The sequence below is a fragment of the Notechis scutatus genome, chromosome Z (assembly GCF_049901735.1).
Source record: "Notechis scutatus isolate UNSWTSFEM ecotype Mainland chromosome Z, rNotScu1.2, whole genome shotgun sequence".
Taxonomy (NCBI): domain Eukaryota; kingdom Metazoa; phylum Chordata; class Lepidosauria; order Squamata; family Elapidae; genus Notechis; species Notechis scutatus.
The window spans coordinates 47,956,584-47,976,639 of NC_142025.1; the positions used below are offsets into that span (position 1 = coordinate 47,956,584).

Sequence of the window (20,056 nt, forward strand, 5' to 3'; positions counted from 1 at the left end):
CCAAGGCAGGGGTCTTTATTTCATCCCAGACAAATGAAGGTCTAAACTTGCCTTGAAACCCTTCAGTAAAGGAGCACCCAGAACCTGGGGAGACAAGTGGTACCATTGGTTAATTGTTCTTACTGTCAGCAAATTTCACCTTAGTTCTAGATAGGATCTCTCTTTAACAAACTTCCACCCATTGCTTCTTATCCTACTCTCAAGTGCTTTGGAGAATAAGTCAATCCATCATCTCTGTGAGTGCTCCTTAAGTACTAGAAGACAGCTATCATGCCACCCCTAATCTTTCTCTTTGTAAGACTAGATATACCTATTTCCCTTAACTGTTCATCCAGGTTAATGTTAACCTTTAAGATTAATGTTAATGTTGCATCAAAATCTTCTTGAGCTTAGCTGAGTATATGTCAGTATGCCCAGAAGTTAACTTTACTAAGGCAGCTAGAAAGATAAAACCTTTGTCACTTTGCTTTCTGAGCTGTCATGTGCAAATTTCTTCTAGGCAAGTTGAAACACATTGAAGATCCTTAAACAACCATACTAAGTCTCAAGTGACTACATCTTCTAGGTGGTTTCAAGGAATGGATCTTGTGATAAATGCTTCTCCGAATCTTATATTTAGAATAACTAGCATTTTAGCTTTGTATCATGAAATTCACGGAAAGTTTCTGTTTTCATCCTATCAGAAGTTTTTGCTCAGTTGAAACATTCCTTTTAGTAATTATTTTCAGTGGATGTGAAAAATAAAAAAATATTTATTTCACTTTATATTATACTCATTCTATATGTTATCTTCCTATATTTCCATTGTCTTCTTTCAAGAGTTTTGTAGGGTAGAATATAATATGATAAAAGTTGGAATTGATGGCTGGCTTTGACACAGTTTTCTGTTTTCAAAACAATTGTAAATTTAGTTTAGTTTAGTTTAGTTTGTTGTCATTGCACCTTGTACAATGAAATTTAATGCCATCTTCAGTGTACATTATAACTATAAAAATAAACATCTGTCTGGAATCCACATTGTATATTGACATTAATACAATTGAGCGAGTCCAGAATTATTTCACGAGAAGAGTACTACACTCCTCTGTTCACAACAGAATACCCTACACCAGGGGTCCCCAACCACCGGTCCGCGGACCGGTACCGGTCCGCAGAACAACTCCTACCGGTCCGCGGCTTGCTGGGCGCCGCCATCTTTTTTTTCATGAAAAAGTGCTTCCGGTGAGCTTTTCCGGTAGAAAGCTCACCGGAAGCACGTTTTCATCAAAAAAGATGGCGGCGCCAGCGCCGGTGAGCTTTTCTGGGTAGAAAGCTCATCGAAGCACGCTTTCATCAAAAAGATGGCGGCGCTAGCGCTTCCGGTGAGCTTTTCCGGTAGAAATCCATTTCACCCGGAAAAGCTCACCGAGAAGAGCGCCATCTTTTTTGATGAAAACGTGCTTCCGTGAGGTCACCGAAGCACTTTTTCATAAAAAAAGATGGCGGCGCCCAGCTGATGCCGGTACCGGCCGCGGCGCCCAGCTGATGCCGGCACCGGGCCGCGGCGCCCAGCTGATGCCAGTACCGGGCCGCGGCGTCAAAAAGGTTGGGGATCACTGCCCTACACCACCAGGTTTGAAATTTTGCACAACCTAAAACTATGCTGCCAATGGTTGGACTTAAGCATAGTACACAAAATTATCTGCTACAATGTCCTATCAGTCAATGACTATTTCAGCTTCAACTGCAATAACAAGAGCACACAACAGATACAAACTCAATGTTAACCGCTCCAAACTTGATTGCAGAAAGTACAACTTCAGCAACAGAGTGGTCAATGCCTGGAATGCACTACCTGACTCTGTTGTTACATCCTCAAACCCCCACTCCTTTAACCTCAAACTATCCACTATTGACCTTACTCCATTCCTATTTATACCTATTTCCTGTATTCATACTTGTGTTTATTCTTATATCTATAATCTTGTAAGCAATTGACAAATCAAATAAATAAAATCAAATAAAAAATAAAACACAAACACACATCCTTCGCTTTCTATACAATTGAATTGAAAACTCCTGATATTGCATTAATATTGCACTATACAATAGAATTCAGTATAATTACTACTCTGGGATAGAAGCTGTTTTTCAACCTATTTGTCCTTGTTTTTTCATCCTGTACCATCTGCCAGATGGTAATAGTTAAAAAAAATGCCTAGGATGAAATGGATCTTTAATAATGTTTTGAACTTTCTTAAGGCAGCAGGAGCTATAAAGCTCTTTCAAAGAGGGGAGAAGGTAACCAATGATCCTCTGGGCAATGATGTTAACCACATTAAGCACTGTCCTATCTGCCACTGTGCAATTGGCAACCCATAATGTAGACACCAGCAAGATTTCTCTAAGCGTGGAAAACTATTGTTATTATTATGTAATTCAAAATAATACTAACCTATCTGAGTACACATCAGGGCTGCTGCTGGCCAAGATTTCCTGAAAACGTAAACTTTATAGCAATGACCTCTAAAAGGTATCCAAGATATACAGCTGTTTTTGGAGGTTTGGCATTTTCCTGATAACTGTGGAATCTCAGTTGGCACTACCCCTGTTATGAAACAAATAGATTTTTTTTATTAAAATGCATTTGTTTTAACAATGTGTTACTAAGAAAATGATTAATAATAGTAATAATAATAATCAGTATAATGAAAAAACAGAGCAAGATATAAAATAAATTTATCATTTTCTGTTTGAAACTTATTAGACACCTCCTGTTTTTTTAAAAAATTATCTTATCTTATTGTTGATAAAGGCCACTCTAGAGTAATTAGGTACTAACTGAAAATTAGTGCAATACACAAACTCTATTAAATTATTTTGCTTACCATAATATCTCTCGCAAACGGAGAAGTATTTTTCACTGCAGTTTCCTATTTTCCAATAACCATCAGTGTCTAGGTAGACACAGGCTGTCTTATGCAATGGTTCTCCAGCAGCCCAGTTAGTGTATATTAGCCTCCAGTTACTTACCCACTTGTACCTAGCGTCATTCTGAAAACAAAATACATAAGGGAATAATTACAAGAAGTGCAAGAAAAGTATTATTGACTTAATTTTGCAATAGCCAGTCCTCATGTAATAACAGGAATTTACATAGGGACAGGAATTTACATTACTAAGCAAAGCACTCATTTAATGAAACATGGTGTGATAACATCACTTAGCAACAGCAGTTCTAGCAGTCCTGGTTGTGGTAATTAGGAGAGGAATGACATCCAGGGCCAAAAGGGCAGGGGGAGGAAATACAGAGGTAGGTGGAGCTGAAGTGCTTTCTGACATTCTGAAAATGGGTAGGCTGACAAGAACCTGAATTCTGATCATGTGACGACAGGAGTATTGCAATTTGAAGACCATGCATAACTACCATTCATCACTCTCATAACTTCAAGTGAAGTGAATTGTTAAGTGAAGACTCCCTGTCTCCTTCTTGACTGTGGGAAAAAGCCACCCAGAGCTGCTTAAAATGGAAACAATATAATTCACTTATAGAAATAAATCTATTATATGAAAGCATTTCATCTTCAAGGTTCATGTAGAAAATTGTCACATATATGTCAAGTCAGGTGCCTAATTTAGTGATCTTGGCACTTATAACAGTAATAAAGGAGCATCTTTATAGTTAATCTTTGCATTTACGATCTTAAGATCATAATAATTAAAGTTGCAATTTCACTTAGTGATGTCTTTGTTTAAGAATTAAGTCACCAATCCCAAATATAGTTGCTAAAAAAGGACCACCTATATCCAAAACACCTTCTAGTCTCACAAACTCCTTTTCTTGAGTTCCTTATCTATGTGACAATTTTTTCAAGTATGCAGTTGTGAACATATTTGTTCTTACTTCTTTTGCTGCTTAGTCCAATTCATACAGGCTTCTTATATTTGAACGCTTGCAGCCATATGAATGATTCTGCATAGGTGTCTACAATAGTGGCCAGTTTTGAATTTTCAGATTCACATTTCTTCCTTGCTTCTTCCAAGGTCATCTTGGGACTAACCATAGAATAGCTGCTATTTTCATAATTGATATAGTGAGATGATGAAACTGTTGTTTCAGAGTATTTTATTTATTTATTTTATTTATTTATTTGATTTGCCAATTGTTTACAAGATAATAAGTATAAGTGTATACATAGTTGTGAATACATGAAATGGGTACATATAAGAAAAATAAAAGAAGAATAAGAGAAACAATAGGACAGGGACGGTAGGCACGTTGGTGCGCTTATGCACGCCCCCTGCAGACCTCTCAGGAAAGGGGTGAGGTCAATAGTAGACAGTCTAAGGTTAAAGTTTTTGAGGTTTGGGGAAGAAACTACAGAGTCGGGTAGAGTATTCCAGACATTGACCACTCTATTGCTGAAGTTGTATTTCCTGCAATCAAGTTTGGTGCGGTTAACTTTGAGTTTGTATCTATTGTGTGCTCTTGTGTTGTTATGGTTGAAGCTGAAGTATTCATTGACAGGTAGGACATTGCAATGTATGATTTTATATACCATGCTTAAATCAGACCGAAGACGGCGTAATTCAAGGTTTTCTAGTTCTAGAATTTCAAGTCTGGTGGCATAAGGTATTCTACGAGTAGAGGAGTGGAGAATTCTTCTTGTGAAATATTTCTGGACTTTCTCAATTGTGCTAATATCAGATACGTAATGTGGGTTCCAGACTGATGAACTGTATTCGAGTATTGGTCTAGCAAATGTTTTGTATGCTCTGGTTAGTAGTGTGATATTACCAGAGAAAAAGCTACGTAGGATTAGGTTAACAACTCTTAATGCCTTTTTGGCTATGTAGTTGCAGTGGGCTCTAGCACTTAGATCATTAGAGGTGAGTATTCCAAGGTCCTTTACAGAGCTTGGGTCATCAACAAGAGTAGGGTTCAGGACCTATTAAAATTAATCAAAATCACACACAGGTCTGCTATTTTTTAATTCTAAAAATCCTTAATATTTAATTTTTATCTTTCCTTAAAATGTCCTCTCACTTCCATACCATGAGAACACTTCATACTAAAAAATCAAAAGCACATACATAGAATGTATATAGAGTGAGTCACTTCTTGAGGCATAATATTAAATATATATGTTTAGTTAGTCTAAATATGTGAATTCATGAACTCAGGATATTTGCTGAATACCAGTACAAATATAAACTTAATTATTCAGGCTACAAGAACTTTCAGTTCTTCACTTTCAGATAATAATTCAAAAACAATTTGATTGACTTCTTGTTTCATTAAATCTCTAATACAAGAGCAGGCGAGAAGTTTTTTAGAAATAATTTTGGCCTTTTGGCCAAATAACTGATTTAATGCTACTAAAAGCCTTTATATTGGGCTTTAAATATTTGATATCATGATTATGTTTTAGTTCACTTTATTTAAGTACTTCTTGAAGTTGATGGTTCTATGATTTAAGTTTATAATTTCTATACATTTCTTCATAAGGTACTTTCTTGGTTAGCACATCTGGCTTATTGAGCCAAGTCTTACTTGGCTCAAACATGTTTGTTCCTCCCAGGTTTTTCTTTTTATGTATTTAATTTTTATTATTTTTTGATAGATGTAGCTCCACTTAGAAGAACAGACTCCAACTCTCCAATATCCTGCAAGCCTTTCAGGCTTTCTCAGCATAAAAACGCAATCACCCTACAATATTTATGCACAGCAAGAAAGCCAAATGCAGTCACTGGTATCATGATTGGAATAATCTTTCTGGAACCCCTCCTTTATAATCTCAAAAGAGAAAAGTGTGTGTGTGTTTGTTCCTGATAACTATATAAGATGATCCCCATGTGAATATCTGTCATTTGTCATAATGTCCTATAGAATCTAGCACAGAGGAATCCTAAAGCATATTCAATAGAAGCATTTGAGCCTCCATCATCAAAGGAAGATGCTGTCACTGCCTATTGTATAGAACTGGAAGGGGGAAAAGGAAGTCAGTAGTCTCTAACAGGAATCTTTAATGAATTTTTATAGTCGGGTACTTCATGAAAATAATGGATTGTGCAATTTTAGGCAAAGGAACCATTGAGATCCATCTCTTCCCAAAAGCCCCAGTGTGCATGTACAGAGCCACTACAGTATGTTTCTTTGGCAAACCCATCAAAAGTGATATTTACACACAGTGGTGGGATTCAATTTTTTTTTACTACCAGTTCTGTGGGCGTGGCTTGGTGGGTGTGGCAGGGGAAGCATCCTGTAAAATATCCAGTGAGACGTAGTATTTGCCGGTTCCCCAAACTATTCAACATTTCCACTACTGGTTCTCCAGACTGGTCAGAACCTGTTGAATACCACCTCTGTCTACACATATACAATAATGGAGACAAACTGGAGAAGCCTTCAAAGACGCCACACTGGGCCTTCTAGGCCCCAAGATGGAAAATGAGTTCTTTGCTCATGTCATCAAGCTTTGCCCTCTGGGATAATGTGCACAGCTCATTGCATACATTGAAGGTAAGCAGCCATGAGAAATCAAATCACTTTATGCAAACTTTATGCATCAGGCATTCTAAATCTGACAGAATCATTTCTTCTCCATACTTATTCTACACTTTTATTTCTATAGATTTTTTATTTTAAATTTCATTTTACTGGATCATTTTCTTTCTTTAAAGGAGTGTTGGCAATAGTAAAATTCTACAAAACATAATATGCAATGGCATATTTTTCATTCATAAGTAGAGAGACAGGAATAAGACTGAATTCCTTTTGGTGTTATATCACCCTCTATTGATGAGGAGAAAGCATGGCAGACTTTTCTTATTTAACAGACAGAAAAGTTATAATATCACCCTGAACGGTTGGTCTCAAGAACCTCTTACTTCACATTTTAAGGTATGCATGTTGCTTCTGAAAATCCTATAGATTTCAGACAGGGTGCTCCTAAGCTGCAAATTCTGCCTTCTTTGCCTCAGACAAGCTAAACACTTGTGGCAAAGAGAAGTTTAGTATACACAGATGCAGGACAATTTGATCGGAGGGAGTTAACTCTGATACTTGATACAATATTCTCCTAGTGCAACTCTTATCCCCATTGGCAATATGAAAAAAAAAGTAGAAAGAAAAACTGTCCCAGAGACTTTTGAGAGCAACTTTGCACTTCAACCACCTAGTTTATTTAGTGTGTTTTGATGCTTAGATTGTATTCTAAGCTCAAATGTTTCAAATTACGTTTTTCCGCAATAAATTTTTTTTAATAAACTCTTCCCAATCATAATGCTTGCTCTAGATTCAGTTTATTCATTTATTCATTCATTAAATATATATGGCCAGCCATCTCACAAAAAGGGACTCTTTTCTATATTCTGTATCATTGCAGGAATTCAGCATCAAGGAGATTTGTGTGGAAATAGAACAGAAAAAAAACCCAACAATTTGGACTTACATTGGTTGAATGAGCTGACCCTTTAGCCCACTTTGTAAAATAGACTCCACTCCCATCAGTCCAGAGGAAATGTCCATGTCAATTCTTATCACTGAATACAATCCAAGTATCACCAGCAGCACTTTTTAAATTTACTGTGAGAAAAGCTGGGGGGAAATGCAGATATATTTTACCATAAAGTATTTGGCAGACCTGTTATTTATTATATTTGTTCCATCCTTTTTAAAGTTTGCTTTGACTATATCAGATTTTAAAAAGTGCTTTACTGTACAAGATCAAACTCTGCTCACATACTATGTTTATGACAGCCATCGTTTCTATGTTCCTATCTTAAGAACCTACCAGGTACAATTTGGAAGGATGTTAGGAAAATTTTTGTCTTTTGCTATAAACTGCTGCCATAAATTGAGTTATCCAAATTGTAATTTCCATCTCATGTTCCTGATGTTTTAGTAGCTAAGAACCATGTCCACTCCGAGTTCCGGTTTGAGTCTCTTTGCGGACAGACCGAAGCTGCGATTTTGTGCGGTTTCGATCTGTGCTCACTGCTGGAGTACCCCGAGCTGGTTGGTTTTGGGGCTAAGCCACCCCGTAGAGGTGGTGAAGAAGGGGAGACTGCCTGCAGGGTTGAGGAGAGCCGCATCTCTCCTTCTCAGCTGGCCATCACTCCCTTTCCTGAAGGCGGTTGCAGCGGTGGTCAGAAATAGCCACCTCAAAGAAGAACTCAATCAGAAAAGAATGTGCAGGAGGAAGATAAGAAGAGAAAGTTTTGGTTGACCGGGTTAAACTGCAAAAGCAACAACTAAGGTACCGTGGAAAATAAACTATATAAAAAAAACATTGTTCCCAAAGAAGACTTTGAAGCAGCGAAGGAGAGAGAAAAGGGAAAGGATTTGGGTTTTTTTCTTCTCTTCCTTTCCCTATACTGACAGCTAAGAGACTTAAGCAAGAAATTAAAAAAAAAATCCACTTTGACATCAATAGGCATTTAGGCTGAAAATAAAATGTCAAAGGGATAATAAAGATTTCTGGATACTTAAAAGCTTTTGAAAGCCCGAAAGGAGAGAAAAAGAATAAAAGGGCAGGATCTGGAAAAAAGGGAGGAGACTGCCTGGAATTAAAAGGAATTTACAGTAAAACCTCAACAAGACTCCTAAAAGATACATTTTAACTGAAACATGGCAACAAAATACCGTGTTTCTCACATAATAAGGCCGGGCCTTATTTTTTTGACCCCGAAAAACCGGCTAGGCCGTCTTTTCGGGGGTGACTTAATTTCCCACCCCTTGCATCCTCGGGTGGGCGGGCGGCAACAGCTTGGATGTTCGGGAGACCTTCCGCCACCGTTGCTTTTCCTTCTCCCTTGCTGCCGTGGCGTTACAGTAACGCCACGGCGTTTGGCGCAGCCACGTGCAGCCAATCAGGGCTCCCTGCAGCCGGAGCCCTGAGGAGACACTAGCTTCAGGCGCTCCTGTGGCCGCCTTCCCTTTGCCTTCGAAGGTAAAGTGAATTATTTTTAAAACCTCCGCTCATCCCATCAGGGCCGCGCTGGAGCCGTGCGAGCTGGGCAGAGCCGGGAAAGCGAGCAGCGGGTGTTTCCTGGTTCTGCCCAGCCCACACGGCTCTGCTGCGGCCCTGGCGGGATGAGCGGAGGTTTTTAAAATAATTCACTTTACCTTCGAGCAAAGGGAAGGCGCCGACAGGAGCGCCTGAAGCCAAGCTATACCAACAACAAAGGCAAATCCTCAAGGTGGGCTAGAGGGAGGTGGCTACGTGCCCCCGGGCTGCTTCAATGCAAGGTCCTGACTTGCAGCATCCTGCTTTCGCCGCCGCCTCCCTCTCCGACTGCGAAACTCGTGTGCTTCGCCAAACGCTCCGAGCGAGGCGAGCTCTTTCATACATAGAGAGAGACAAAAAGGGAAGACGCCGGCGTGCTCTGAGAGGCTGGCTCTTTTCTCTAGCCGAGGCTGACAGGAAGTGCCTCCAGGGCCGTGGCAGAGCCGTGCAGGCTGGGCAGAGCCGGGAAAGCAAGCCGCGGATGTTTCCTGGTTCTGCCCAGCCCGCATGGCTCTGCCACGGCCCTGGCGGAATGAGCGGAGGGCCCGGCGGGGAGGCACTCGCTGCCTTGGTGACATTTCGGTTGCCTCCGCCGCCTTCTCGCCCATCACAGGTGGCGGTGGCGGCGGCAAGCAGCGGCGCTTCGCTGAGGGAAAAAGAAGACAGCGCAGCCACCTTGCTTGCTTTCCCACCTGCCCACCCCAGACGGCCTCAGGAGCGGCGGCAGTGGCAGCAGGCGCACACACTCCTGCCGGCGAAGGAAGGAGAGGCGAGGAAAGAGAAGGGAGTGCAGCAGCAGCGGCTGTCACAATATCGTCTCATAGCGGGGCAAGGCTGGCAAGCTGAGGTGGCCGCACCAGAGAGCATCACTGCTGACCCCGTCGTGAGGATAAAGGAGCGGGATAGAGATTCAGTCAGATGTCAGCCTCAGCTAGAGAAAGAGCCAGCCTCTCGGAGCATGCCGGCGTCTTTCCTCTCTCTCTCTCTCTCTATGTATGAAAGAGCTCGCCTTGCTTGGAGCGTTTGGCGAAGCACACAAGTTTCGCAGTCGGAGAGGGAGGCGGCGGCGAAAAGCAGGATGCTGCAAGTCAGGACCTTGCATTGAAGCAGCCCGGGGGCACGTAGCCACCTCCCTCCAGCCCACCTTGAGGATTTGCCTTTTGTTGTTGGTATACTTGGCTTCAGGCGCTCCTGTCGGCGCCTTCCCTTTGCCTTGAAGGTAAAGTGAATTATTTTAAAAACCTCCGCTCATCCCGCCAGGGCCTCGACAGAGCCGTGCGGGCTGGGCAGAACCAGGAAACACCTGTGGCTCACTTTCCCGGCTCTGCCCAGCTCGCATGGCTCGGCGCGGCCCTGATGGGATGAGCGGAGGTTTTTAAATAATTCACTTTTACCTTCGAAGGCAAAGGAAGGCGGCCACAGGAGCGCCTGAAGCCAAGTGTCTCCTCAGGGCTCCGGTTGCAGGGAGCTCTGATTGGCTGCACGTGGCTGCGCCAAACGCCGCGGCATTGCTGTAACGCCACGGCAGCAAGGGAGAAGGAAAAGCAACGGTGGTGGAAGGTCTCCCGATATGAAGTGCTCCACCAACGCAGGCAGCACCATATCCAGGCATGCAACAAAGTACTTCCTAACGGCAAGCCCTCCGCCATTCCCCCCCCCCATTTCGCATGTTTAATATGGGCCTTAATTTGGGGGGAGGGGCTTAATTTGATTTTATGCCAATAAATCATGCTGGGGCTTCCTATTGGTGGAGGCCGTATTGTTGGAGAAACATGGTAGTAGAACCCCAGGAAGAGAAAGTTGAAAAAAGAAGCAACAAGAAACAGCTTGGAAGTATTTGGATTACTTGGTGATCTCTGGATTTTTGGTTATTGCATTTGAATGACTAAAATCATTTGGGTGGTTGTTTAAAATTGTTTAAAATGGCACCACTTCTAGAAGAACTGAAAATGGAACTTAAAAAGTACAAAGAAGATGCACAAGAAGGGAGAGGTTCTTTTGGTTTCGTATTTCAACTCTTAGAAATGGAGATCTGGAACTATGAGAAACAACAAGAAATGCTTGCAGAACAAGAAGATTGGGACAAAGAAGAAGCCATCTTTAATGAACAAGTAATTTTATGTGGGGGAAAAAGGAAAGGGGGGAAAGAGAATGAAAAGCTTAAGATTAGAAAAAACAACCAAAAAGAAGAACAGTTTGAAAAATAAGTATAATATTAGAAAGCAACAGAAGAGGGGATTACAGAAGAGAGAATTAGAAGTAGAGACAAGGGGTAAAAAGGGGAGGGAGAAGAAGAGAGGGAAGAAGGAAAGAAAAAGAAGTTATACAGGACAAAAACAAGATATAGGGCCTATTTAGAGATAATGGGTGAAAATTTAATTGAAAAAGGGATTCTGCAAAGGTACATAAGATAGTATTGTTATATTAGAAATAAAAATAATTTCAGAAAATATGAAACAATGTATGATTAAAATGATGGATAAAATAGTTATCGTAATCTAGTGGAATGTTTGTTAATAAATAAATGAAATAAAATGAATGAGAGAATTGAATTAGGAAGGGACGGGAACATTTTAATTATTTAATGATTTATAAAATATAAGTGAAGAGAAATAGGGGGAAAAATTAATTATGGAAAGCTTATAAGTGTTCCCAAGGAAGTATGATATTTAATTGAAAAGAAATGTTAAAGATGTTAAGATTTTAATGAATATTAATAATAGAACTGAATTGGAATGGAATGAGTGTTTTAATTACATATATTTATAATCTTTTTTAAAGAATATAGTGTGTATTTTAAAAATGTACCAAGCATAATTTGATTGGAAGTTATGTATTATATTGAATGTTATAACCTTAAGGTATACATTGAAGCTTAAATAAGAGTTGAATGGATAAAATTAAAAGATATAAAGGTGTCATACTCTAATAACTCTAGTAACTACAGGAGAAAATTTGTTTAATGATAAAAGATAATATGAAATTGAAACAGGACAGACAAAAGTATAAATATAATGATTTGAATTGAGATGAGATAATCAAAATAAAATTGAGAAAATTAAAAGAGGGGAAAAACTATGTATAAAATGTGAAACAGTAATAAGATATGGAATAGAATATAAAAATGAGCATGAAATTGCATTTGTGTCTGTATGAAGAAGTGTAACCTGGGACCATGCTATTTTCAAAAAAAGATGTTTTATTTGTATTATTATTATTATTATTATTATTATTATTATTATTATTATTATTATTTTGTGAAAACCCAAATAAAACTTTCAAAAAACAAACAAACCATGTCCACTCCCATTGCTTATCCGTATTTAAGAGCAAGAATGGATAAGATGCTGATTAGCTTAAGCTATAGGATAAATCCAAGTTTCCTCTTACAGACCAATCTCTTTTTGCTGCGCCACCTGTAAAGTCATGGAATCAATTATTAACCAATCCATTATCCTCCACTTAGAGACAAACAACCTACTCTCTAATAAACAATTTGGTTTCAGAAAAAAAACTATCCTGCAATCTGCAACTCTGCAAAAACATATGGACTACACAACTCGATCAGGGCAAAGCAATAGACACAATCTACATAGACTTCTGTAAAGCCTTTGATTCAGTGGTACACGACAAACTACTTCTAAACCAAAAATCTTATGGTATCTCTGGACACCTTCATAATTGGATAGAAACATTCCTGTCAAACAGACAACAAATGGTCAAAATTGAGAGCATCCTATCAAATTCTGACCTGTCAACAGTAGTGTCCCCCCAGGCAGTGTTCTAGGACCAACTCGCTTCATACTCTACATAAATGACCTCTGTGATCATATTAAGAGCAATTGTGTCCTCTTCGCTGACGATGTAAAGCTATTCAACACCACAGACAATACTGATACCCTTCAAAAAGATGTCAACTATGTATCAGAATGGTCAAACAAATGGCAACTTCAAATCTCAACAAACAAATGCTCTGTCTTACATATTGACAAAAAAAATCAGAAAATAAAATACAGGCTGAATAGTCAAGACCTTGTTGATGATCCAAACTCTGTCAAGGACCTTGGAGTACTCATCTCTAATGATCTAAGTGCTAGAGCCCACTGTAACAATATAGCCAAAAAGGCATTAAGAGTTGTTAACCTAATCTTACGGAGCTTTTTCTGTGGTAATATTACATTACTAACTAGAGCATACAAAACATTTGCTAGACCAATACTCAAACACAGCCTATCAGTCTGGAACCCACATTATGTATCTGATATTAACACAGTTGAGAAAGTTCAGAAATATTTCACAAGAAGAGTTCTCCACTCCTCTACTTGTTGCAGAATACCTTATCCCACCAGACTTGAAATTCTAGACCTAGAAAACCTAGAACTATGCCGCCTTTGGTCTGATCTAAATATAGTATATAAAATCATACCTTGCAATGTCCTACCTGTCAGTGAATACTTCAGCTTCAACCATAACAATACAAGAGTAAACAATAGATACAAACTCAAGGTTAATCGCACCAACTAGATTGCAGGAAATACGACTTCAGCAACAGAGTGGTCAATGTCTGGAATACTCTACCTGACTTTTCCCCAAACCCCAAAAACTTTAACCTTAGACTTTCTACTATTGACCTCACCCCTTTCCTAAGAGGTCTGTAGGGGGCATGCATAAGCGCACCAATGTCCCTGTCCTATTGTTTCTTTTATTTTTTTTATATGTATCCATGTATTCATAACTATGTTTTTATTTATACCTATTATCTTGTAAGCAATTGACAAACCAAACAAACAAACAAACAAACAAACAAACAAACAAACAAACAAACAAACATATAACCATAACAGTGGCTTCACAAATTCACTACCCTAGACCTGGGATCAGAGTCAGGTCTGAAGAGTTGTGGTCAGGCTGCTGTCAATAACTCTGCGAGCTACTGATCCAGAGGATGGAAGCTGCAACAGAGAGGGCACACTTCTTCAGTCACACAAGAAGGGACCTGGAGAGAATGTACTTGGCAGGCACAAACAATTGGATATAGCTAGATAGCTAAGCCTCATGCAATGAAAGCCTTTATAGATGGTCACCAAATCTATAAACTGCACCTGGAAGCTATTGGCAATCAATGCAATTCACATAGCAGTAGTAGTTAGGGAGAAGTATTTGTTATTACTTGCACTTTTGCATTTTGAACCAGAAGTAGCTTCTGGATGGTCTTCAAAGGTGGCCCCATTTAGACTGCATTGTCCGGTTGTCTAATCATGATGAGTAAAGGGTGTGAGGAATCCTCACACGGTATCCTGGTCAAGAGGTACAACTGGCACACAGGATGAACCTGTGCAAAGTTCCCCTGACCACAGGATCAACCTGCTGTTCAAGCAAGAGCTGTGAATCTAGATGGATTCTACATCCCTCAAGTTCTGTACCAGTTTTGAATGAGAAAGTGTAATCCCATGCAACACCAATGATGAAAATGTGTTTGACCAAGATGAATCTGTGCAAGATGTCCTCTGGCCAAGATGTCAAACTGCTTGTTCAATTAAGAGCTTTGAGTTTTAGAAGACCCTCAAGTTGGCACCAGTTTGAATGAGGAAGTGTAACCCCATTCAAAAAATGTCATTCTATTCTGTTCTGTTCTGTTCTGTTCTGTTCTTTTCTGTTCTGTTCTGTTCTGTTCTGTTCTATTCTATTCATATCCTAAGAATTGTGGCAACATTTCCATATCTTTCAACTCTTTTGAAGTGGCAAAAACTTATATAAACTTAAACTTAGGAAAGAAGATTGGGCATAATAATTCCTATAAAAGTAACTTAAGACAAAATTCCTGGTTTTTCAAATACATGTTAATAGTCAATATGGTTTAGAAAAGTGATTGTATCTTGAACAGCTTTGTTTGGTATACTAGCCAGGTTTCCTTCTAGGTTTCTGCAGTGATCACGCACAGCGCTCCAGTTTTTGTTCTCCTGTTCTCTGAAGCCAAATATTTGGAAGCACTAGAAGAATAAGAATCCCTCCAAAAATCCATCAATCAAGAAAGGATTAATTAAATAAGAAGTATTAGACACAACCAATATATAACCATCAATCATGAAATGAAATCACTTTTTTTTTAGGAAAGCTTAGGAAGTAATTCAGGTAATAAAACTAAATTCCCTACTTTCTTTCCAGAAAAATGTAATCTAAGCACTATAATAAAAATTAACATTTTATAACTTAATTATATGCATTTATATCTGCTCTCTGTGACATAATTAACTTCTTAATATTTTTGTATTGATGCTAGTTACACAGCCAGGTTTGTCACTGCTGTCTTACTTTGGGAACACCCAGGAAGAGAGGGATTGGTGAAAAAAGAATGTGTCCAAATCTTTCAAAATCTTGATTGCATTTGAGAGACAATTCAAGGAATGATACTTGTTTTGTCTCACCTGTGACCACGAGGTGAGAGTCCAAGTTTTCAAAGGAATATAAAGAAACAAATAAACAGACAGGACCAGGAACAACAGAGTTAAATTCCTTTGATTGGAGGAAACCTTGGCAGTCTTCCAAAAGCTGCCTGCCAAGTCCAATAACAAACAAGACCATAAATCAAGAAGCAAAGGCAGCATGGAGAATTTGTCCAAGCTGCTTTCATGAATAAACAAATTGTCCCGAACAGAGATTCAGAGCTAACACGCCCTCTTTTATTTCCTGAGGGGCATGTCAGTCTCTCAATTCAGTCCCTGATTTGACATTTCCTTTTATGTTCCATTTCACGTCGATGTCTACGTCTTTGTCTTGCATCAAACCAGCATTCCTCGGCTTGATCCTCAGCCAAGGACTCCGGAACGCTCTCCTGATTATCTGCCGACACCTGAGGCACAACCAGGGAGGAAGGTCCCGGGGAGGGAGATGATTCTGAATCCTCCAGCAACGCAGGTTCAAACCTCAGAGCCAAGTCCTCCTCTTCTTCCTGGCTCAAGTCTGTATCTTCTAACAAGGCAGGTTCAGACTTCCGAGTCACAACAGATACTGCTTATAGACATGTCCTCCGAAATCACAAGTGACCAGAACCCCCTCCCCAAAATAATTATGATGTGGATTTGACATTTCATGGCCATGTCCCCCAATCAGAGCATTTTGGTTGCTTGGCAACCAGCTCACACTTATAGCTGTTTGCAACACTCCACGATCATGATTTGTGACTTTTTTTGTTGTTGCTGGAAACTGATATTTGCTTCTAGTTTCTGGCACAAAAGATGTTCATTGCAGAAAATGAGTTCACTTAACAACCATGGATTTTGCTTAATAACTGCTGCATTTGCTTTATGGCTACCACATTTGCTTAATAACTGCTGCAAAAAAAGTTATAAAATCAGGTTAGTCACATATTGAGCCACTTAATGACTGGCATAACTTATGACTGTAATTTTGGGCTCACTTATAGCAATAGCAATAGCACTTATATACCATTTCACAGTGTTTTTACAGCCCTCTCTAAGCCGTTTACAGAGTCAGCATATTGCCCCCAACAATCTGGCTCCTCATTTTACCACCTGGAAGGCTTGAGCCGGTGGGACTTGAACTCCTGAATTGCTGGCAATCAGCAGTCAGCAGAAATAGCCTGCAGTACTGCACTCTAACCACTACGCCACCATGGCTCTTTATGAATTTAAGTTGAGAACTACATGTAATAAATGTTAACAAGAATAATAGGAAAATAGAATGTGAAAATATACTTTTAATTACATTTAGATTTTATGGGAGCAGAGCAAAAATGGCATTTATCTAAAATGCTAAATCTATTTCTAAAAAACATGTTTTTTTTAGTATTGGCAGCATTTATATTTTTCATTGTTATTGTTGCAGGTATTTCTATTTTGTGGTCCAGTTACTCTGTTCAGATATTGTACCTAATACAATAGATGTAATGTAGGACATGAATAATCTCTTGCTGAACTACCTGTGTTCATTGAGAAGTCTAAAAAGACCACTGACTAGCTATGGCAATCTCCATGTATTTAGCATACATATTGTCTTTAGGATGTTTGAACAGGAATGCTACTTCAAAAATTTTTCAATTGCTATATCAGTTACCTTGTCATTAAACCAAAGCCAGCCTTCACTGCACCCTTTTGGTGTTGCAGATAATGTGGGCGCTGCAGTTGTATGAACAGAGCTATTGTATCTCTCACAGATGAAGCTTTTCTGATCACTACAATTTATATCATTCCATGAACCTGGTGAAAGAAGTTATTTTGTCAAGATTAATTTATTCTTAGAATAAATAGCAACAGATCATATATGTGTTGCAACCCAACTAATGCTGATGAGAATAATGCAAAGTGCAATAGTACATACTGAAATCCTACAGTATTCATGAAAGAACAGAAGTAGTCCTCACTTACCAAACACTCATTCAGTAACCATCAAAAATTAGAATGGCACTGAAAAAGAAGAGTTAGGACTGGATTTTAAAGTTGCAGACATTGCCACATCTCCACAATTACACGACTGTGATTCAGGGATAGGGCAGTTGACTCACATTTAAGACTATTGCAATATCCCATGGTCAGATGATTGTCATTTATGACCTTCACAGCTGATGTTCAACAAGTAAACTCAATGGGAAAGGCAACAGGTAGCTGCAAGTCATGATTACATGACATTGTGTTTAATGACTGCAGTCATGTATCTTTCATTTTATGACTGTCACTTAGCAATGGAGCTAGCTATTCATCCCAATTGTGGGAGGTTGGTGAGGACTACTGTATATTTGTAACCTGAATGTCAATAATTCCAAAACATGGTTCCAAAGAAGAGATTGATAAGTGACCATCTAGTTATTTTGGAATGCAATGATTTTAACCTTTGATCATTGGCAATACTATTTTGGGTTTATGAGTATTGCAAATTGGTATTTCTTGTGAATATATGATGCAGTAATTATGTTATGTAGGGTATGGGAGAAACCTTAAGTTCTTGATTGGAAAATAATATGCTTATATGCTTGCTTGGAAAATGACATGCTGTAACACTTAATGCCAATATAAATATTTACATCATAATGGAAAACAAGTTAAAGTTACAAAATAATGTATTTTTGAATGCTTTAATGATGGAATCTATAATAATATGCTCCAGTTAGCCCAAATTAAACAAAGCTGTACCTTATCCTGAACATGTACATACAGATAACTGCTGAAAACCTGAAGTTTATTTTACTTGTCTGAATTATAATACATAATTACACAGTGTTCATCTTCATTGGTAAAGTTGGGTTAACTGGGGGCCCAGGCTTCATATATCACTGGAGTTCCATCCAGCCATCTGAAGAAAAATAGTTGATAGTCACCTCTGAGCTCAAAACAACTGTTGGAAGCTCAAGAAAGGTTATTCCAAGGCTAGGACACTTTGAATTTAAAATGTTTTGCAATTTTCCATTATTCAATCTCTTTATTATTTAAGGACAATATAACCTCACTAAGTGATGGACTATACAAACAATGTAAAACAAAATAAAAGAACAAAAACAAAACAAAACAAACAAAGCAAAATGGTATAGCACACTTACAAGTATTGAGAAATTACAGGTAGTTTTTATAAAATTTGGGATCTGTTCTATCAATGGTTAGACAATAAAAAATGGTAATGAAATATGTAAATTTTTAGAACATAATCAATCTATAAAGATGTATTTTTTATTATATCTACAAAATGATACAGGATAGATTTGAGAGGGAAATATGAATTGTCATAAAATAAATTAAGTAAAGTATGGATTATTTCATAAAACATGAATGAATAATAGTATAGTCAAATGATTGATTAATAATGATATTAATGTATTTAGGAATATTTGATTGACAATATGAGAACATATACAATGTAATTTTAATTGAAGACTACGAAGTGGAAGCACAAAACAATTTGTAAACCAACCGACACACTGTATGTACATATATGGAAGATGGTTTGATGTTTTTATGTTGTGTTTGTTTATGTTTGTCTTAAAAAAAACAATAAAACTTAAAAAAAACATTCTGTGCAACATATATATTAGTCTGGTGTATCATGTTATATACATATTACACACTACACTGGCACCAGTGAAATTCATCGTATTAATCTGTTTGTGTTTAGGAGTCTGACAGCCCATTTTTGCTTGTCTGGCTATACTTCTGTGTCTTTTGCCTGATGGCAAAAGTGAAAAAAGATACTGGCCAGGGTGTGAATCTTTCCTAAGCATCTTCCTTATCTGCTGAAAGAGAAAGACCTGGGGATGTCATCCAGTAGTGTTAGGAGGAAACCAATGGTTTCTTGTGCTGAATTAGTAACTCTCTGTAATGCCTGCCTGTCGCGGCTCTGAGGACACTTTCTATCATGGACCTATAGAAAGACATCATCAGTCATTATTCCACCTGATTTTTCCGCAGGACTCTAAGGAAATGAAGTTTCTGTTGAGCCTTACTAACCACCAGGGACATATTGTTTTTCCAGGTGAGGTCTTGACTAATGAGCACTCTGAAGAATTTAAAAGAGGAAACTGTTAGATTGGGTACGAAAGAGACGCGAGACCAGTGTACTTCAAGCTCTTTATTTCATGTATAGATCAGTACAAGATCTTGGAGCCGCGGCAGCCCTTCATATAGGGATTGCTCGTGGCTCGCCGGCCAATGACAGGTATTTGAATCTCCCGCGATTGGCTCGGCCAATCGCGGTTGATTCTTAGCGGACCAATCACTGCCGTTCAGTGGACCAATCACAATGCCGTTTGTGTGGACCAATCAGGAGTCAGTATTTGGAGTATGTTAATACAGAACACCCCTCCCCTCTTGGTTCGGTCCTACGTGACGTAGTCACGCAGGTAGGCGGGGCTACGTACTTGCCTACTTGACCTGCACAGCTCAGTTGTTGTTTGGTCGTTGGCCGGTTCGGGTGGATTTCTTGTCACTCTTGTCCTTCTCGATGGAACCACCTGGAAGGGTGAGTCGGGCCTATAGCTGCAACTCCCACCCGGTCTACCCGGATCGGTCGAGTTGTCGGCTCCGCTGTTCCCACCTGGTCTTTCCGGGCTGGTTGAGCTGGCT

The 20,056-nt window shown here is 39.0% G+C and overlaps 1 pseudogene; it reads right to left on the reverse strand.

Moving 5' to 3' along the window:
* Positions 1-2,429: 2,429 nt before the first annotated feature.
* LOC148128845 (macrophage mannose receptor 1-like) overlaps positions 2,430-20,056 on the reverse strand; it is a 41,443-nt pseudogene continuing 23,816 nt past the window's right edge.